Source organism: Zophobas morio, unplaced genomic scaffold (genome assembly GCF_036711695.1).
Source record: "Zophobas morio isolate AGI-343-1 ecotype UQ-CSIRO unplaced genomic scaffold, CSIRO_AGI_Zmor_V1 ptg000023l, whole genome shotgun sequence".
NCBI classification, from domain to species: Eukaryota; Metazoa; Arthropoda; class Insecta; order Coleoptera; family Tenebrionidae; genus Zophobas; species Zophobas morio.
Genome location: NW_026972128.1, coordinates 12,419,744 through 12,439,718, shown reverse-complemented (window position 1 = coordinate 12,439,718; position 19,975 = coordinate 12,419,744). Strand labels below are relative to the sequence as shown.

General features: G+C 32.2%; 1 protein-coding gene across 3 annotated transcripts in view; it reads left to right on the top strand.

The window, feature by feature from the left end:
* LOC135134756 (protein doublesex-like) overlaps positions 1–18,702 on the top strand; it is a 214,930-nt gene extending 196,228 nt beyond the window's left edge. For all 3 annotated transcript variants that reach the window (XR_010281374.1, XM_064063584.1, XM_064063583.1), the window contains one exon: positions 17,936–18,702. The gene's annotated coding sequence lies outside the window, so the exon portion shown is untranslated. The remainder of the gene's footprint in view (positions 1–17,935) is intronic.
* Positions 18,703–19,975: the final 1,273 nt, after the last annotated feature.

Sequence of the window (19,975 nt, the reverse complement as noted above, 5' to 3'; positions counted from 1 at the left end):
GAGCGACTTATCCTTATAGGAGTGGGGTGAAAATCCCAGGTGAGTGACCCCATTCATAACTTAACGGCAGATAAAACAGGTGTGTCTATTTTCGTATTCATATTTAGGGAGCATAATTGTCGCAAGACCGGATCTGCATTGGAGTGTCATATTTGGCAGTGTGATTCAGTGGAGTGCAGCTCTCCGTTATTTCATTCAAAGAATTAGTTTCTAGTTTTTTTGGATAAGCGTGGAAAAATAGGTATAAACCGCAAAATAATGAATATTACAGAATTATGTGTATACTTGACAGAATAACTCTGAAATTTATAACAGTTAAATAACACAAAGAAATCTACAAAAAGACGAGGTAATAAGGGGGGGTCATATCACCTGGCAAAAATCACATATCTTTTCAAATTGAACGGAGTATGTTTTTTAAGTACATACTGTGAATATTGTTTCGATGATCGGTGATTAAAACTCGACAGTTTATTACTCAGTAACACAAATTTACACTCTCTCGTTGATTGAATGCCCCGAAGTTTCCGAAGGTGGACTCTATTTAAACCCATACTTCCTTTCTAAATATTCCGTGATCAAGGTTTTTCTGGAGTATCCATCGCGACTTCCGCTTTCAGTCTTTTCCTTGGCGAACGCATCCCGGCCGCCGCTACCGACGATGAGTTATTATCGCTGTACATTACTTCTTGAAAAGAAGGGTGCAATTAAATTTTTTTATATATCTCCGTAACGGTGATGGTGACAAAAAGAATTGGAAGAGAATTTCTATATATACAACTTTTATTCATAAATATTCGGCATAATGTTAATATTAAAAAAATTACGAACAAAAAATATAAAAAACTAAACGATGAAAAGTTTTATCTTTGTCTATTTAAGGGGCCAACTTACACATCGTCACATTTGGTTTTTTGCACTGGTAAAAAATTGGTCGAAAGTTATCCACTTTTTCGAAAATCATTTGATTTTGCAAATTTAATTTTTTTATGATAACCCTTATAAGCTAAAATGAAGATATGTATGTAATATTAAAGTAAACATAAAGAAACATGCTACGCGTTTGTTTTAAAAAACTGTGTATCAGTTTGTACAGATGCAGTGTAATAATACCAATAACAGCCGTACTGTACTGTCAAATTTTCGGGAAAATGGAGTTCTTAACTTAATCAATACAATAAATTGAGTCATTCATTCATTTTTTTGAGTGCCCCTGTATAAGTAATTCTAAAATCTATGCTTCCATTGGGAAACCACAAGTATAAATTCTCAATATTTTGCACATTTGAAATAGAATTTATTCAGAAAAATTTGGGATGAATCATCAATTTTTTGGGAGGGGATAAACGAATAAATTTTGATTAACGATTTACCAGGACCACGATAAGCTTAAAATGGTTGTAAGATTTCAGAGCATTTGGTTTTGCAGTTTCAAAGTTAAATTGCAAAATGTTACACAATTTTGATTTTCAAAAATCTGGATGTCTAAGGTGAAAACGCAGCACGAAGACATACACCGCAAGTGCAGAAGTATCGTATTTTATAAAATTTAAAAAAAAATACAATTGCAATGGAATGACGTCATCCCATTAGTAATGGGGATGATCAGCCACCATTTGTTTTACAATTACACGCTATTCCTAATAGACATATAAAATTTGATAACAATTGGGACGGTCATTCCGTCTAATAAAAACTGACACAAACGACAGACAGACAGACAGAAAAAGGAAACCACTTTTAACGTCTTCTAGAGATCTTCAAACGTTGAGGAAACATGAAATTGGCAAGTCGCCCAATGTACTTGATTACTATACTTCGTTGGCCGGAAATGATAACGATACAGGTAACAAACAAAAAAGCACAACCGCAGTAAGCTCGTATTTGTGTCACAATCCTATCCTCTCTCCATCTGGAGTGATATTCTTCTTCCGCATGTTCTACTTCCACACGATTGTTTTGTCTGAGTTTGTTCACATATACTGTCTCACCGCGACGTTCGAAGTCACGGATAAACAAATGAATGGATATGAATTTATTTTGAAGATTCTTCTAGAGATTTTTTTCTGCATTCATTGATGTATCATACGAGTACTTTAATTTTGTCTATGACATCCATTACAGTGGTTGATGCATCATGCTAATAAGAATGAATATGAATTTATTGTTGTAAAGCACACGGAGAAGTACAGTGTGATAAATAAGAACAGTACTTATTGATGTATTCTCACATTGTGAAGAAAATCAAGTGCCTTTTTTCTTTTGATGGTGGAAAAAAAAAATTGCAACGCAGTAGGATTCGTACTCGGGACTTCCACTGGGAAGGCAAGTCTTACACCCATAACGCTTAATTTACGGAGTCGTGTATAATGTGAGAAAAAAGGAGGAAACTTAAAATAATTTGACTGATTCCTTAATTTTTTTGACTCATCCTGTCTAAGCAAATCTAGAAAATATTAATGCAATGATTAATTACATGTACAGTCTGATCATATTTTGCACATTTTTGAAATGATTTATTCCGCAAAATTTTGAGATGACGTAAACAATTTTTTGGGGTTAATAAACAGATACATTTTGATTAAAAAGTTACCATGCGTACAATAACTTCAAAATGTCAGCAAGATTTCAAAGTATTCAGTTTTGCAATTCTTGATTTAATCAATAAAATAAATTGACTCAGTTATTAATTTTTTTGAGATATAAGTATATCTAAAAAATATTAATGCAGCGATAAATCACAAGTATTGACTCATCATACTTTGCTTATTTAAGATAGGATTTATTAAGCAAACTTTTGAGGTGACGTCATCAATTTTTTAAGGGGGGATGAGCAAATACGTTTTGGTCAAAAATTACCATGCTTATAACTTTGAAACAACTCCAAGATTTCAAAGCATTCGGTTTTGTAATTTCTGATTAAATCAATAAAATAAATTCACGCATTCATTAATTTTTTTGAGCCATCCTGTATATGAAAATCCAAAAAATATGAATGGATTGGAATCATATAATGCAAGGACAGACTCATCATATTTTGTATAATTTAGATAGGATTGATTCGGCAAAATTTTGAGCTGACGTCATCAATTTTTTGGAGGGAGTAAGTAAATATATTTTGATTAAAAATTTACCATGCTTATCATAACTTAAAAATATCTGCAAGATTTCAAAGCGTTCGGTTTTGCAGATTCAAAATTAAATTGCAAAATGTTGTTTTATAGTTTTGATTTTTTTTTTCCAAAAATTTGGACGTTTCAGGTAAAAACTCAAAACGGAATCTTAAACTACATGTGTAGGACCATGTGATTTTATACAATATAATCCCATCCGGGACGGCAGACAGGCGGACACACAGACAGACAGACAGACGGAATTTTTATTATGGAAAATAACCTCTGTATTGTTATCTGTTAAAGCATCATTTTTAGATATGCAGTTAATGAATTTTTATCAGAGAAAAGCTTTATTGTTCATAGTGTCTTAAAAGCACCAGAATTTACCCTTTTGATATTATGTCAAATTTTCATAATAACTGGCAATTCCTCTTGCAGAAAATTTATAAAATTTTGTTTCATGCTGCTAACAAATAACTAATTAAAATTAAGTTGCATCATATTTTACTATGATATCTAAGATTAACCTAATTTTATTTGACTTATGTGCTGAGTACCTATAAGTATATTCTTATTGAAAAACATGGATAACTTTTAAATTAACACGATTACCGTTCTAGGAAATCATCAAGCAGAGACATGCGACTTCTTCGACCCGCATGCTCAATAAGTCAAGTGTAATTATCGATTGTTGGGTGTTTTTTTGTTACAGTTCCTAGTTTTTATACATTCACCGTGTAGAAGCAGAAGTTAGTTATTATATGTACAGTTACCTGCCGACGAAATCTCTTACGTATGCAAAACTTCGTAATATTATAGAAATGTTGAAATTAACCGTTGGATGGTTCTAGCAAGAACAATAGTCTTTAGTAATATTATTAGATAATAAATACATGCACATCTCATTCCACGTACCTAGATTATGGAAGAAGCATGTTCTATGACGCTGCGCGTCTCATGATTTACGGCACTTCCAACATCAAAGGTTTTATGGGCTATAATTCGCGAGGTTTTAACACAACAACTTTTAACTAGCATCAAAACGACGTTCCACATCACAACAACTAGCAGAATGTTGTACTACAAAACCATGCTTGGGAACCGTTGTTACATGGAGCTACGGCCATTTTCTTTTAAAACCGCCATTTTAATTACCCACTGGGAAATAAGTGTTCGCAAGACTAGATAGCAGAAGCTTATTTATACAATAAAAATGACGAAATTTAAATTTAACGATTGATGGCTAGCAGATGTGCTGTAATAACTATCGTAAAATTTATATTCAGCATGAGCACTTGAAAACAAATAAATAGAAATATTTAGACATCATTCCAATGCATTCAAATACATCTTCATGGTTTCAGTCTTTGTCGCTAAGTCACTTAAAACGTACACTAAGTACGAAACTATGTTAATATACTAAATAACGTTGTAAAACCAATGTCAAATGTAATACTGAAGCCGTCTGATGAATAAATGATAACATAAACATAGTATTTAACTTTTCCAACTTTATGAGTAAAATGTTCAGATACTTCTAATGTGACATTACCACAAACTATTTTCTCGCAAACCACTTTTAAATAGCAGCATTTAAAAAAAATGACACGGAAAATGCATGGACAAGTATATGTAGGTATATGATTTAGAAACAAGAGTGATAGGTGACAGATAAGGCTTTAATTTTTATGTTTAAATGTATTTACAGTTACATGCACAACGAACTGAGATGTTAACATTCTGTTAAGAATTTATATTTAGTTTTAAAAAGGGGGTCGTAATATTATACACAAAGCAAACTGTTTCATCTCTAGGGTAAGTTTTTTTTTTTATGACGTCTTACGAATGAATACAAGTGGGCAAGAACAATTGAGATTAGAGATAATGATTAAATCAAAGTTAGAGTTTTACCAAAATTCCCAATAAGTTAGTTGTATTCTAAGACAAATTGTAATATGTATTTCATTCCAAAAATTTAGTTTTTAATTTCCGAACGTAATAGGCCAACCACTGTTTTCCTGTTTTCTCGAAGTTTCATTACATCGAGAGTGTGGAGAGATTTTTGAAAAAAAAAATCAAAATTGTTTAACAGCATTGTAAAATTTAACTTCGAAATTGCAAGTTTTCAAAATACTCGTAACAACCAATCATCCAAAATAGAACTCGGGAGCTTTTTGCTGCATTGCAGCTTGATTAACTAATTAGTACTCTTCTTTATTTTGAGGAGACAAAATGAATAGAATTGAATTTTATTTTAACACAAATTGTCGAAACTGATGCTCGTTATCTGAACGTGCTAGCTAATAGTCGAATTCTGTACAAACATAACAGGTGAAGTTATAAGTTATACTGCGAATACATTTTTTGTCTTGATTAGCTGTTTTTTAAATATAATACATATGTAGTTTATCTTGTCCGTACATGTGCCGTTGGAATTTGAACTCCTGTAGGGGCTGCGTAGGTGTTATTTATGCCACTGGTTCTCACTTTATAAAACAAGAATCGCAAAATCAAATTTTATAATTTTCGAAAGATGCGGGATTTGTTGGGTTGTACCTACTTCAGGGGCGTGGGAACTTCCATCGAAATAACCTTCGACCCATTAAAAAAAAATACAAATATTGTTTGCAAATTAATGGGTCAACATTTTTATATTTTGTAAAACAGTACCTATATTGTTGTTATAATTTTTATTTTGGTCATTTTATTGTGGTTGAAAATCACATCGTTGCAGGTTAACACACAATATCGTGATCAAAAATATGCTATACATAGTTCGGATATATGTCGTTGAAAACTTTACAGTTGTCATTGAGTAGAAACCAGTTGACAGTGAACTAAAGTTCCCCCAGAAAAAAATTAAAAACTAGAAATTTTGCGAAACCACATTAAAGCGTTTCAAAATCGGAGAAAATGCAAGTAATCAAATGAGTTTATACTGACGACGTAATTTTTATATGGGCAAGACTATGATGTGATTAATACGGGTTTCGACGGTAGATTCGTGACGATTACAAAATGACCCGTACCGGCCAGCCCTCAGGCAAACAGTAAAGAAATGGAAACGTAGCAAAACAAAATATAAACTATGAAAATTAAACCTATAATATATTGATACATATTATAATAAATAACAATTAAAAAGAAACAATCTAATTACTTACTATCCACATCGAGCGAAGACTCCAACGAAAATCAGGAGTCATCATTTTTAATGTGATTTTAATATCGGACAATCATAGGATTGTGCCATTTCTTGGTTTCTTAGGTTTTTTCTAAGTACATAGTTCTGTGGGGAAATTTTTTTGAGAACAATGTTAATGTGATGCGGCATTATCCATGATTACCACAGCCTACGGTGACAAATTAGGGAAAACCTGATTTTCACACTCTTCTTCGAATAGTGCTGCTCCCATATCTTTGTAATAAATCTACATTACATTCTATAAAAATTTTTACCGAAATTGCAACCATTTCCACACATCCACTGTTATCTTCAACTTGAAAAATTTGTTTCGATTACAACTAAGTGGTAAAAACATATGTAGGTGAACCATCATTAGGCATTTTGTTTTGACATTGTGTGTATCAAACTGTCTCATCAAAAAGAACAACCACGTTCAGGTTGTGATTATTAAAAAAATTGAGACAGATATTCTGTATGGAAACAAATAGTTCATTGAGACTGCATAATATATCGACGACAGTTCAACTTTCTGAAGATAAATCGCGTGTCACGAAATCCTGCTTTGAAAACGCGTACGATAGCATCGTACGCTAAACTGTAATATAAAAAGTGTCAGTATAAATTTGAAAAAAAGTTGTTCTAAAATATTTCGACTACGCTGTCGGAACAAAATTTCTTCTATATGAACCGCTTTTTTTTACACAGTTGCTTCCGTGTTGGGGTGGCTTAGGTTTTTTTTATTTTTTAGGTGGGTCATATTTATTTGTAATGTCGCTTCAAATGATTTATAATCGTGTTCTACGGTAATTTTAACAATTTAGCTGTGTGTAAATAAAACCGGATACGAGTGTTTGATAATAAAGAGGCACTTTTTTGCTCCAAGCTACTAATTATATTGTCAGTTGTCATTATGGTATTGTTTTCCGTTTTCTGCCTTTTGTACATCTTCTGTTACAATGTCATTATACTCAGCAGTGCAGTCAAATAATTCGTTTTATCATTGTAGTTAGATAATGACAACACAACTCAAATAAGTTCTGGTATTCATTTATAGACAGTTAAGAACAGACTGATTACATTCAGATAAAAATTGGTCGAAGGTTATTTCGACAGAACATTCCTTCTGAACTACAGTAGAACAAATCCAACTTTTTCCGAAAATTATATGATTTGATTTTGCAATTTTTTTTTTATGATAACCTTTATAAGTCAAAATAAAGATATGTATGTAACATCAAAGTAAAGGTTAAGAGGCGTGCTGTGCGTTTGTTTCAGGTGAGTTTTTCCATTCCAAAATTTTGTGATGACGTCATAACATTTTTGCATTGACACTTATATGAATTTGGATAGATGCAATATAATATTAATAATAACAGTACTGTATTCCCAGATTTTCGGGAAAATAGAATGAGTTATTCTTGATTTAATCCATAAAATAAATTATGTACCTAATTCGTTAATTTTAGTCATCCGGTATAGATAACTTTACAAACTATGAGTCCATTTATAAACTTCAAATATAGAGCTATAGTCTTTTACATATTTCAAAGAGGATTTATTAGGTAAAATATACAGCGTGTTATTGAAAGGTACGTACAAAATAAAATCGGCAATTGGTCTCGAAGTATGGGTGCTAAAAGTAAAAAAAGTTCAGATAAAAGTGTTCTCTTTAAAGAGATAAAAAATATTAAAATTTATGTCCAAATTCGTGGTACGCCTGTGATAAAAAGATCATCTTTCGTTTCTATAGCAACATTTACTCTTGACAAAAGTTTTATTATTACTGTTACTAGGATTTACTAAAATAATTTACTTTTACCTATTTATCCTTCCGTAGCGTCTAAAAAGGTTGGATAAGGGTTAATATTCCCCTTATAATTTTGATAACACAAAATAAGTTTTTCAAACTTCTTAGATTTCGAAGAACTGTCAATTTTGTTGTACTTTCAATAACACCCTGTATAACATAAGCAAAACGTTCCGAGTATTATGTTGGGTGAGTATTACGAAAATTGGAAATTTCGAAGTTACATTGTAGAATGTTCTTATACAACATTGATTTCTTTACCAAAAATCTGGATTCCCAGGGTGAAAACTCACAGATATACGAGGTAAGCGCCAAATATTCTCGGCCTAACAAAGAAAGATACCTGATGGAAAAAAATTAAATATTTATATTTCAACATAATCTCTGTTAACTTCAATACATTCAAAACTACGTTCAACTAACAGCTCTATCCGTTTAAAAAAATTATTTGAATCTTTATCACTAAAATGATGTAGTACTGCCGTTTGCACTTCTTTATCCGTCCCAAACGTTTTCCCTGCAAGTCTTTTTTTAACTTAGAGAACAGTTAATAATCGTTCGAAGCTATGTCAGTACTGTAGGGTGGGTGATCAAGTTACTCGAAGTCACAGGCCTCTATAGCAGCTTGAGAAAGACATGCGGTATAAACGGGTGCATTGTCATGAAACAATCGAACGCCTCTTGTTAGTTTTCTCGGCATTTTTTCTCAAATACGTTCTTGTAGTTTATGCAATAAGGAAGCATAATATGTAGCGTTGACAGTGGTATTTCGTCCTTTAAAATTAATCAACAACATGCCTTCACAGTCCCAAAAAATTGTTGCCATGATTTTTTTGGAAAAATGGTTCGTCTTCAAGGGTTTCTTAACCCATGCGAAATAATTGTGATCATTTTTTTTAGTAAAATATGAAGGACAAGCTTCAGCAAACACAAAAACCATGCTGTCCTTAATATCCTTTGGAGCAATCTCATCTTTTGCTAAGAATTTTATTGCCGTTCGATTTTCAATTTTAAACAGGCATGGTTTTTCAAAGTTTACTCCTCAAATGTATCAAAACTAATGGGCAGTGGGGCTTGAAATTTTACACACATACTGCGGGGACCCTCTAGTCTTTTATGAGTTGTACAAATTTCCCGACGAGCAATCGCAAATATATCAGGCCGAGAATATTTGGCGCTTACCTCGTAGCAAGGTTATTTTACAAAATTTAAGGAACATTTATTCGGTGAAACTGTAAGATGACGTCATCATTTTGATTAACAATTTACTATGATTACGATAACCTTAAAAAACGGATGCAAGATTTCAGAGCATTCGTTTTGCGTTTTCAAAGTTAAATTGCAAAATGTGTTATACAATTTTGATTTTTACTTCCCGAGCGTAAGCAAAGGAAGTATTGTAATCGAGTCCGTCGGCCGACTCTCTACTTTTACGTTTTCTCGATCTTTCATGACCACCCCTAGAAGACGAAGAAATAGGTCTCCCATTTCCGTCTGTCTGTCCGTCTGTCCGTCCGTCCGTCTGTCCGTCTGTCTGCCGTCCCGGATTTTTATTAGACAGATAATCTCCGAAAGTACTGGACCGATTGTTGTGAAATTTTGTACTTATATTAGGAATATCATGTAGATGGTAAAACGCTAAATAAAATTTGTCTAATCATCCCCACCACTTATGCGATGACGTCACTTCAAAATTGTACATAGTAAATGGGTTTTAAATTGTATAAAATAACATTGTCCTACACCTGTAGTTTACGACTCCGAATTGAGTTTTTACCCAAAACTTCCAGATTTTTGGAAAAAAAATCAAAATTATAAAACAACATTTTGCAATCTAATTTTGAATCTGCTAACCCCAATGCTTTGAGATGTTGCAGATGTTTTAAGGCTATAAAGAGCATAATAAATTTTTAGTCAAAATACATTTGGTTATCCCCTCCAAAAACTTGATGACGTCAGCTCAAAAGTTTGCCGAAGAAATCCGATCTAAAATGTACAAAATATGATGAGTCTGTACTTGTGATCTATCACTCCATTCATATTTTTTGGATTTGCATATACAGGGTGACTCAAAAAAATTAATGAATGTGTATATTTATTTTACTAATTTACTCAGGAACTACAAAACCGAATGCTTTAAAACCTTGCAGATATTTTAAGGTTATAAAGAGCATAATAAATGTTTAGTCAAAATATATTTGCTTATCCCCTCCAAAAAATTGATGACGTCAGCTCGAAAGTTTGCCGAATAAATCCTATCTAAACTGTACAAAATATGATGAGTCTGTGCTTGTGATTTATCACTCCATTCATATTTTTTGAATTTGCATATACAGGGTGACTCAAAAAAATTTATGAATGTGTAAATTTATTTTATTGATTATACTCAGGAACTACAAAACCGAATGCTTAGAAATCTTGAAGATGTTTCAAAGTTATCATAAGCATGGTATGTTTTTGATCAGAATGTATTTACTCATCCCCCCTAAAAAATGTATGACGTCACCACAAAATTTTGCTGAATAAATCCTATCTCAAATGTACAAAATATTATGAGTCTCTTCTTGTGATTTATCATTCCATTCATATTTTTTCAATTTGCATATACAGGGTGACCCAAAAAAAAATGAATGCGTAAATGTATCTCATTGATTTAATCAGGAACTACAGAACCGAATGTTTTGAAATCTTGCAGATGTTTTGAGATTATAAAGAGCATTATAAATTTTTAGTCAAGATATATTTGGTTATCTTCTCCAAAAAACTGATGACGTCAGCTCAAAAATTTGCCGAAAAAAATCCTATCTAGAATGTACAAAATATGATGAGTCTGTAGTCGTAATTTATCATCCCATTCATATTTTTTGAATTTGCATACACCGGGTGACTCAAAAAAATAATGAATGCGTAAATTTATTTTATTGATTTACTCAGGAACTACAAAACCGAATGCTTAAAAATCTACTGCGAAAAAAAAATAATAGGGATGCAGTCGTCACGTTTCCGACAGCGAGGGAAGTACTCTCTAAACTCTTTAGACCGATTTTTTTCTCAATAGACTGGATGTCTTAAGGTGAAAACTCAAGATGAATTCGTACATCACAAGTGCAGGAGTGGCGATGATTAGCCAAATTTCTATTAGCATTTTACCATCTACACGATGTTTTCCTAACATAGGTACATACAAAATTTTACAACAATCGGTCCAGTAGTTTGAAATTATGTGTCTCATAAAAATTGATAGAAACTCACAGACAAATACACACGGAAACGGAAGACCACTTTTTTCGTACTCTGGAGGTCATGAAACGTGGACAAAACATGAAAGTGGCAAGTCGCTCGATGGACCGATTACTATACTCCTGAGCGAACCTCAGTAAAAATAGTTATTAGTACTCATTAGTGTATACAGGAACTCTGGAACTCTGCTAATAAGGGATTACAAATCGCTGAAAATTTTGTAGAGAAAATAGAGTGTAGTATAGTGCTGTTCCAAATATATTTTTCCGATGAAATACAAGTTTTAAATGTTTCAGGTGTCTTTGTACAGTCACTACAACCTTTTAACTTTTCAAGGTGCCAAAATTCTAAAAAAATGGATTACAAAATTTTCATAAACGCAACGCATTTTTTGGTGCCCTATATGACAATGCGAAAAGCATTAAAACTAAATTTTTGCACATTCCATCCGTGTATCATTACAGCCGCAGAAAAATTTTAACGAGTACATTTTGAATAGTGCACACAGTTAATTCTGTTGTGCATAACAACGCAGGCCATAAATTTACCGGCCGTACATTTCATTCCTGCCAATATGTATTCAACAGAGGAATCCATAAAAACTTCCTACCGTCCGTCTGTATTTCATGGACAATCGTTATAATAATAAATGACTATATTTATTCATAAACATAATTTATAACAAAATCTCATAACTAAAAGGAAATTTTTCAGTTCTTCAGACATAGGTCTTCCAGTAAAAGTATTAATTTTAAGGGGATAAAACTGTACACTATTAAATTTTATTTACACACAGTTAGCAAGTGCTGCTTGAAACATTAGGTATATTTGCATCCAAGACAACAAAATTGTTGTAATTTACATAAAAATAAACTGAATTTTAATAAACATTGTCACTTTGCTTGTGAAACAGCGTAAGTGCAGTGGTTCGAGATACAAACAGGATCATAAATTAATCATGAAAATTACTGATGCTTGACAAATTCAACAGATTTCAGATTTTCTAAACAGTCATTTACAATTAGCGGCGACACCTGTACGAAAAATGAAAACGACTCCACTTCCATCCATACATTTCGTTGTCACTGCACTGGTTTAAATGTCAGGAGGTATATAAAAAACAAGGATATTCAGATTTCCCAAAGTTTACCTGTGCACGCCTGGGGCTTTCCTTAACCAAATGATATAATATAGTGTTCTTTCTAATCATTGAGTGATAATTGATAAGTGTCAGTTTACGATAACTCAAGTTTATGGTTTAGAGGCACAAATATTATAAATTATAATATAAGTATAGCATAGCAGATTAGATATAGTACCTACCGTTGTGCGAAAGTACTGTGTGCAGTTTGTTTTTTTTTTTTTTTTGATCATACACAAATATGTATTTTGTTTGTACCTTTTATAAATAGATAAGTTTAAGTGTTGTTGTTTGTAGAGAATCTACCTAGTTATACCGACTTTAATTTCTCTTTTTGGCCTGCATTGAATTTTTATTCAAATCACCTGTCCTTTACTTGCCACTAATTCAATAACCGCAAAAACGTTTACTTCATCAATTACGGTTTACGCTTTTATGTATGTAAATTGCTACGATCTTTTAAAGTTTTAAATTGCGACTACTACTATTGCAGACGATGTTATGTAGGTATCTGGAAAAAAATTAATTCTAACTGCCGTCTTGTGTCATTTAAGGATTATACATGCATGATATAAACATCTGCTTTAATACAAATTCATCACGAAGGTTGCGCTGATGAATTACTCCAAAAAATGATTCCAACAGACAACTCTATTAAATTTTTGATATTTACAGCGTCATGAATACTATCATTAGTGAAATTTATGTGTTACCGTCTTTAATATTTTGAAGAGATAATAATAATTACTGAATACAGGTTATTTGAAAAATCATTGATGAAAGATGTAGTAAGCTTCTTGCTCCAATACTTTTTTTTTTGCTTGATTTGAACTCATGATGTAGCGCAGGCTGAAGTTTTCACACCTGTCGAATTTGAGTTCAACGATGTGCACCTCATAACGCGTGACGATTTCTCCTCTTTAGCTTAATAATGTCCAACGTTATTTTGTGTTTTCTTTTAAAAAGTAGAAGATTAAGTTATCTATTTTTATACATTGGCTAAAATTTTGCTTACAATATTACATTATAATTCTAACACCTGGATACAACATTCATGGGGTTGAGCTTTTTAATATACCTTGCGATTTGCCTTAAAAAATTAGAAAATTTCGATGTTTCTAAAATTCCTGAAGAAGACAATTCTCAAAACTCACCTCATAGAAATCTTCAGAACATGAACGAGATCAGCACAATTTTTGAAATTTTGGGAAATCTAAAATAGAAAAAAAAAATTGCCGGCGACATTTTCAATAATAATTTTCACACAACACACAACATTGGACTCTAATTTTGACCAAATTAAAATTGAATAGATTTTTAAGCCGATGAAAATTTTCATTCGGGATTAAAATAGTATATGTATTATGCGACAAGTGGTTGAAATAAAATTTCAGCATTGAGAGTGTGTGAGGAACTCGAAACGTTGAAATTTTATCAACCACGAGGCCCATATACTATTTTTTCTAAGAATTTTAAAGATAAACGTAACAATTTAAGTTGGACGGCCCCGATAAGGTAAGATTTCTCTTATCAACAAATTATTAAAAATGTCAAATTGTTTCAAATCGCGGTAGTCCGATTACTACAACCTCTAGTGGTTGAAATTCAATTTGGCGGCAATGTCAAAATAACGCATTTCAATGAGTAGAAAATAGTATATTAAAAAACGAGTTTCATAAGGCAAATATTGAGGCATGAATCCAAGAACGAGCGGCGAAGCCGCGAGTTATATAAAGGATGGCTGCCACAATGGCCTTATGAACGAGTAATTTATATTATTTTTTCTACCGTGCACGTTTTTCACAAAATTTAATTGAAATTTGTCTTTTTTTAAATCTAGGGAATTTTGTCGTGGTTGGTGATGGGGTTGGTCTGAAACCAACCACGAAATATTTGAGGTTCGAATTTTCACAACAAGAACTGTAATTCGAATCAATTCAAGTTTTTGTAAGTTAAAATTGGTCAAATGTCTTGTGAAGAAGTTAATGATGTCCTTACGCCTCCGGAAATACGGGAAATTTTAATTTGATATTTGCCACTGACATTCACCTGACATTTCACGTCATGGCTACTAATCTTACCGATGTAAATTACACCAGATCTATTAAAGAACGCCTTTCCGCTATTAACGAACTGCTGTGACGTCATTTGCGTGCTTTAATAGCTCTATTAGAAAATCAAAAAACGTGCGCAGTAGAAAAAATCATTTTTCATAGACGCTCCCAAAAAAACTCAAAAGTTCCCCGAACAGTTACCCTGGCAACTATTTGCTTTGATAAATCTGGTTACTTTGGTGGCAACCCACTATGTATTTTCGAGAAATATTTGCTTTGGTCACGTTAGTCGTATTAAGAGATTTGTTGAGGTGTTTTTGGGGAGCTTTGCCTTGGTACTTGTAACAAAAATAACTGTTATAAAAAATTCTTGAGAATCTCAAAAATTGTTCGAAGGTTATTTCGACGTAACTTTCCTTGCTAAAGTACAGTACAAAAAATCCAGATGTTTCGAAAAATTAAAAGATTTGATTTTGCGAATTTTATTTTTTTATGCCAACCCTTATAAGTTAAAATAAAGTTAAGTATGTGGTGTTGTTAAAGTAAAGGTAAAGAACCGTTGCTATACGTTTGTTTCAAGTGAGTTTTTACATTATAAAATTTTATGATGACGTCATCAACATTTTGCAAGGACACATATCAGTTTGAATAGATGCAGTTAATACTAATTATAACAGTGGTGTGTTCCCATATTTTCGGGAAAATGGAGTTAGTCGTTCTTGATTTAATCAATATAATAAATTGCCTCATTCATTAATTTTTGTGAGTCATCCTGTGTAAGTAATTTCAAAAATAATTAGTGCGTTGATAAATCAGCATTCACAATATTTTGCATATTTCAGAGAGGATTTATTCGGTAAAATTTTGATATTACACCATCAATTTTTTTGGGAGAAGGAGGGATAAACGAATAAATTTCGATTAACGATTTACCATACTTATCATTACCTTAAAACTTTTGCAAGATTGCTGAATGTCCAAGGTGAAAACTCAAAATGGATTCATAACATCATAAGTGCTGGAGTATATTATTTTATAAACTAAAATAAATTTACTATTATTTTACTAAATTTTGGAGATGACGTCATCGAAATGTTAGTGGGGATGATTAGCCAAATTTTGGTTAGTGTTTACCATCAACACGATATCACTAATATACATACAAAATTTAATAATAATCGATCGAGTAGTTTCGGAGATTATCGGTGTATTAAAAATCCGGACAGACGGACGGAAACAGGAGACCTATTTCTTCGTAGTCGAGAAAACAAAAGTAGAGCCGTTGGACTCGATTACAATACTTCCTTAACTCGGGAAGTAGAAAGAACATTTTATATATTTTATCCTTCACAATATTTAGTCACGTTATTGGAAGGCCTACGTTTCAAGTGAGTGTTTTTTTTACTTTTGAACACAATCAACTACTCCAAAACCGATTTGTTCGATTCGTTGATTTTTTTTTTGCGATGTACGTAATTATGGATTTTTCTTTTAAATCATTGATTTTCTTCTTTTAAAATAATGAAAAGAGGGAAGAACCAATAAGAGTTCAAATTTGGCTTAAAACAACTGTTTTGTATGATTATCATCCTGAAGTTTCTAAAGATTTTCAACAAATGTGCCGCAATAAATACGTAATATGTCTATGTGAATGAAAAAATAAATAGATCACCCCCATTTTCGTCTGTTCTATTGTCTGTGTTGTTTTTTATTAGACAGATAATCTTTAAAACTACCGGACCAATTCTTGTCAAACTTTTATGATGGGGATATCGTGTAGATTGTAAAACGCTAACAAAAATTCGTCTAATCATTCCCACCAACAATTTGAATACGTCACCTCAAAATTTTCATGATAAATGCATACTATGTATATGAATTTTGAAAAGTAACATACTGGTGTACTTATAGTTGACAAATCAGCTTTTTATACTAATTTAAGCGAACTGTGTATCAACGCCGGGTAGTGTAGTGGTCAAAGCGTTCGTAACGCAAAGCTGCACCTTTTTTCTTACGCTGTGACTGTCATTATCTATATTTATATATAGAGGTCATAAAAAAAAAATCGCCAAATCAAATTTTATAATTTTTCGATCTGGGATTTATTGGAGTGTATGTCAGGGGCGAGGGAAGTTGTGTCCAAATCACCTTAAACCTGTTTTTTTCTAAAAGCGTATTTGAATTTAATGTTCAAATACGAAAAATTGAATGAAAAAATAAATGCAAGTTCTCAGCCAACAGTTCAACTATTCTGGAACTTAACTGTTACAAGTCATTAAGGTCTGTTAAAATTTGAGGGATCTATTTCTGTATCAGGTAATTCCTAAAAGTGAACATTTGTATGTTATTTTTATCCATGTATCGAAGGCATACGTTCAGTTTAAGACAAATCTAATAAATATGTTGGGACTTTATTTCTGTACTCTGATTTTTGTTTTATTTTTACTGATTTAAGTGTAGTACAAACAGACGATTCATTGCTTTTAAAGTTAATAGGAAGCAAAAAATGGGCCAACATTTTTATTTTCAGAAGCCATTTTGTTAACAAGATTAAGATCATGGCTGCGATTAAAGACTAGTGTTTCAGATTAGCTATGACTATGCGAAGTATACAGAAATGAAATATATAACAAGCCGGAACGAATTTTTCTAACTTTTAAAGATTATTTTTTACAAAAACACGAATTCTCGATGCCTGGATTTTTTGGGAAATACTCTCCAGGATTCCTTGGTCGGAACCGTCTCTGTCCAAATTGATCTATAAACATGTTAAATTGTTCAACAATAGGGTATGTTTAGAATTTAGATCATGACGGATCAGATCTTGTTCGACAAAACATTTAGTGAAGCACATTTCAATTTTATAAAAGACATGGATAATTATTATTTGTGCTTTTGGACTTTTAATTCTTATTATATGTGTTAATACAGTTTTCCATATCTGTCCATCTTGATGAAGTTTTAAAAGCCCGACTTTAATCTACTGAAGCGGACTTTTTGCGCTTCGCGTCAGAAGAAAAAAACAATATATTCTGAGCACGTTTTCAGTTAACAATAGCCATTAAAAAGCCGTAAATAAAACAGATATAAACGAAATTATGCATAAATGACAAAATGTAGCCGCCATTTTGCAATAAAAATGAAACAGTTACAGGTATACTAACATATATTATTTATTCTGCCACAATTTATGGGTCATAAACATTTTTAGTTTGTGGGCAATTATACAAATTAACTATAGCCAGTGCGGTGATAATAAAAGTTTAATGGGTTTTTATTAATTAGTAGTTTGCGGAATATGTTCCCAAGGTGACGGAAATAATGTTTCACTAATTCTCTTCTTTTTCGACACCACACTGTTTTAATGCGTTTTTTATGTCATTGTTTCAGATGTTCGGATTACCACAATATAAAAACGGAAGTTGTGATTGTAATGCACTATCACATCACCATGAAGGTAGTGCAAGAAGTATGTTACTGTTTCAAGTCAATCCGTCTCGTCAAAGGTGTAGTCGTCCTAACTGTTACAATAATAGTCTATAGTTAGCAATAAATAGTACTGATAACAGAATTTTTTAAATTCGATGTAATCGAAGTCAAAAATTCCCAAAAAGTGGAGCTGTTATTTCAAGGAGTTTTAGCGATAACGTCCAGTTGTCAAGTTTAAAGTCTTGCTGTGTATTCTTTGTTGATAGCATAAAATGTAAAATGTACATACGGTTATAATAATTATTTTTTGTACAAAGAGTGTCTGCAAAAGCTGTCTTGAGCGTTTTGTGTATTTGTATTTTAGGGATTGTGGCCAAATGAAAGGCCTTGTGATACAATTGACTTAATTTACTATAGTGTTAATGTTGTTAGTGATTTCCATGAATTTTGACCGAATTATGAGAAGTAGGTTAAATATTCCCAAAGTTTTTCATCAGAAATATTACTTATTGTAAGATGATCATTCATCCATACTTGTAAGATGTGGTGGATTCAAATCAAAGTTTTTTGTAGTTTGACACAATCACTGGTTTACTGTGGTTTTGCGGTATAAGAAAAGGTACTTCTGTAATTTAATAAACATTTACGACGTGTATTAATCTTTAATGATAAAATGTATGGTAATAAATTTTAAGTACATTGCTGTAGCTTTTAGCAGTTTACTGTCTTCTAAGTGTATAGTTCAATATAGTTATGTTTACTAATTGCATAGTTATTTCGTCTACTATATCATTTGCATCCGCAAGACTAAAGTGGCTGCTTTGCCGAAGGACACCGACTTAAAATGCAAATAATGGATTCCACGCACAACGAGGTAAGTGTATGATTTCTTCACTGAATTTTAAAAATATTTTTACCAGCTTTTACACTAAAATATTTGGGAGCAAAATGTATTTTGTTATTCCTATTGGAGGAATAAATAGCTTCCGGTTTTTTATTACTACGTCCTTATTTTGATCGGCATAAAGCGTAAAATTTGCTATTGTTCCGTAAGTATGTATATCGACAGACAAAACGTAGTGTGAGGATTTTTACTTGTTATTGTGATAAATTGGTCGTAGCATATGTTGTGTGTATTTATATTAAAGTGTAAAGTCTATGGGGGCCTTCTAACATTCTAGAAGTAATGTGTCTGAAAACAACGATAATTGCAGTTAAAAGAACTGAAACAAAGTTTGTCGGGCAACGAAGGGAGAAATGACTTAGTGTTATTGGTTTGTACATTTTTTGTGATTTTTGTATTCATTTCATTTCTACATATTTCTACACGGAAAATTGAACCAGAAACATATGATAAATGTGTTTTTACCCCTGAAAATATAATATATCAGCAAAACTTTATTACAATTATTTCAATGTACTTACGAGAAAGCACATGTTTTGTGCATATTTTTCACACAATTTGCAAAGACACAACTTTGAGTTTTTCAAGACTTCGTACTACGTATCTAACCAATTTCTCTTGATAATGTAATTCAACCGCTAAGGAGGTGAATTAATTAGTGTTGAATAATACACTACGACAATATTTATGAATTGATACATATCGGTACCTACAAAGTATTGGTTTTAACGTTTTAAAAATAGTATTTAAATGAGACTTTTGGTTTTGATTCGAGTATTTACCATTCCCCCGTAATTTGCATAACTTAACATTTTGGTATTTTGGGTGTTTGATAATCACCATGTTATTAATGCACGCAATGGATACGTGACTAAATAGACTACCTGAATTTAAAGCTAGAGGCACCGCCCAAAATATTACAGCTTGTCAGATTTAATTAGAGTTGGAGCCGACAGCTTTCTCACACTTGAGAGTCTACATCGGCTCCAAGTATTTTGCCAAGAAAAAAAGATCTGATTTAGGTGCGTTTTTGAAACAAATGGTAATGGAAAATTCCAGACACACCACATTTCTATGCCCAAAAAACCTGCCGCATA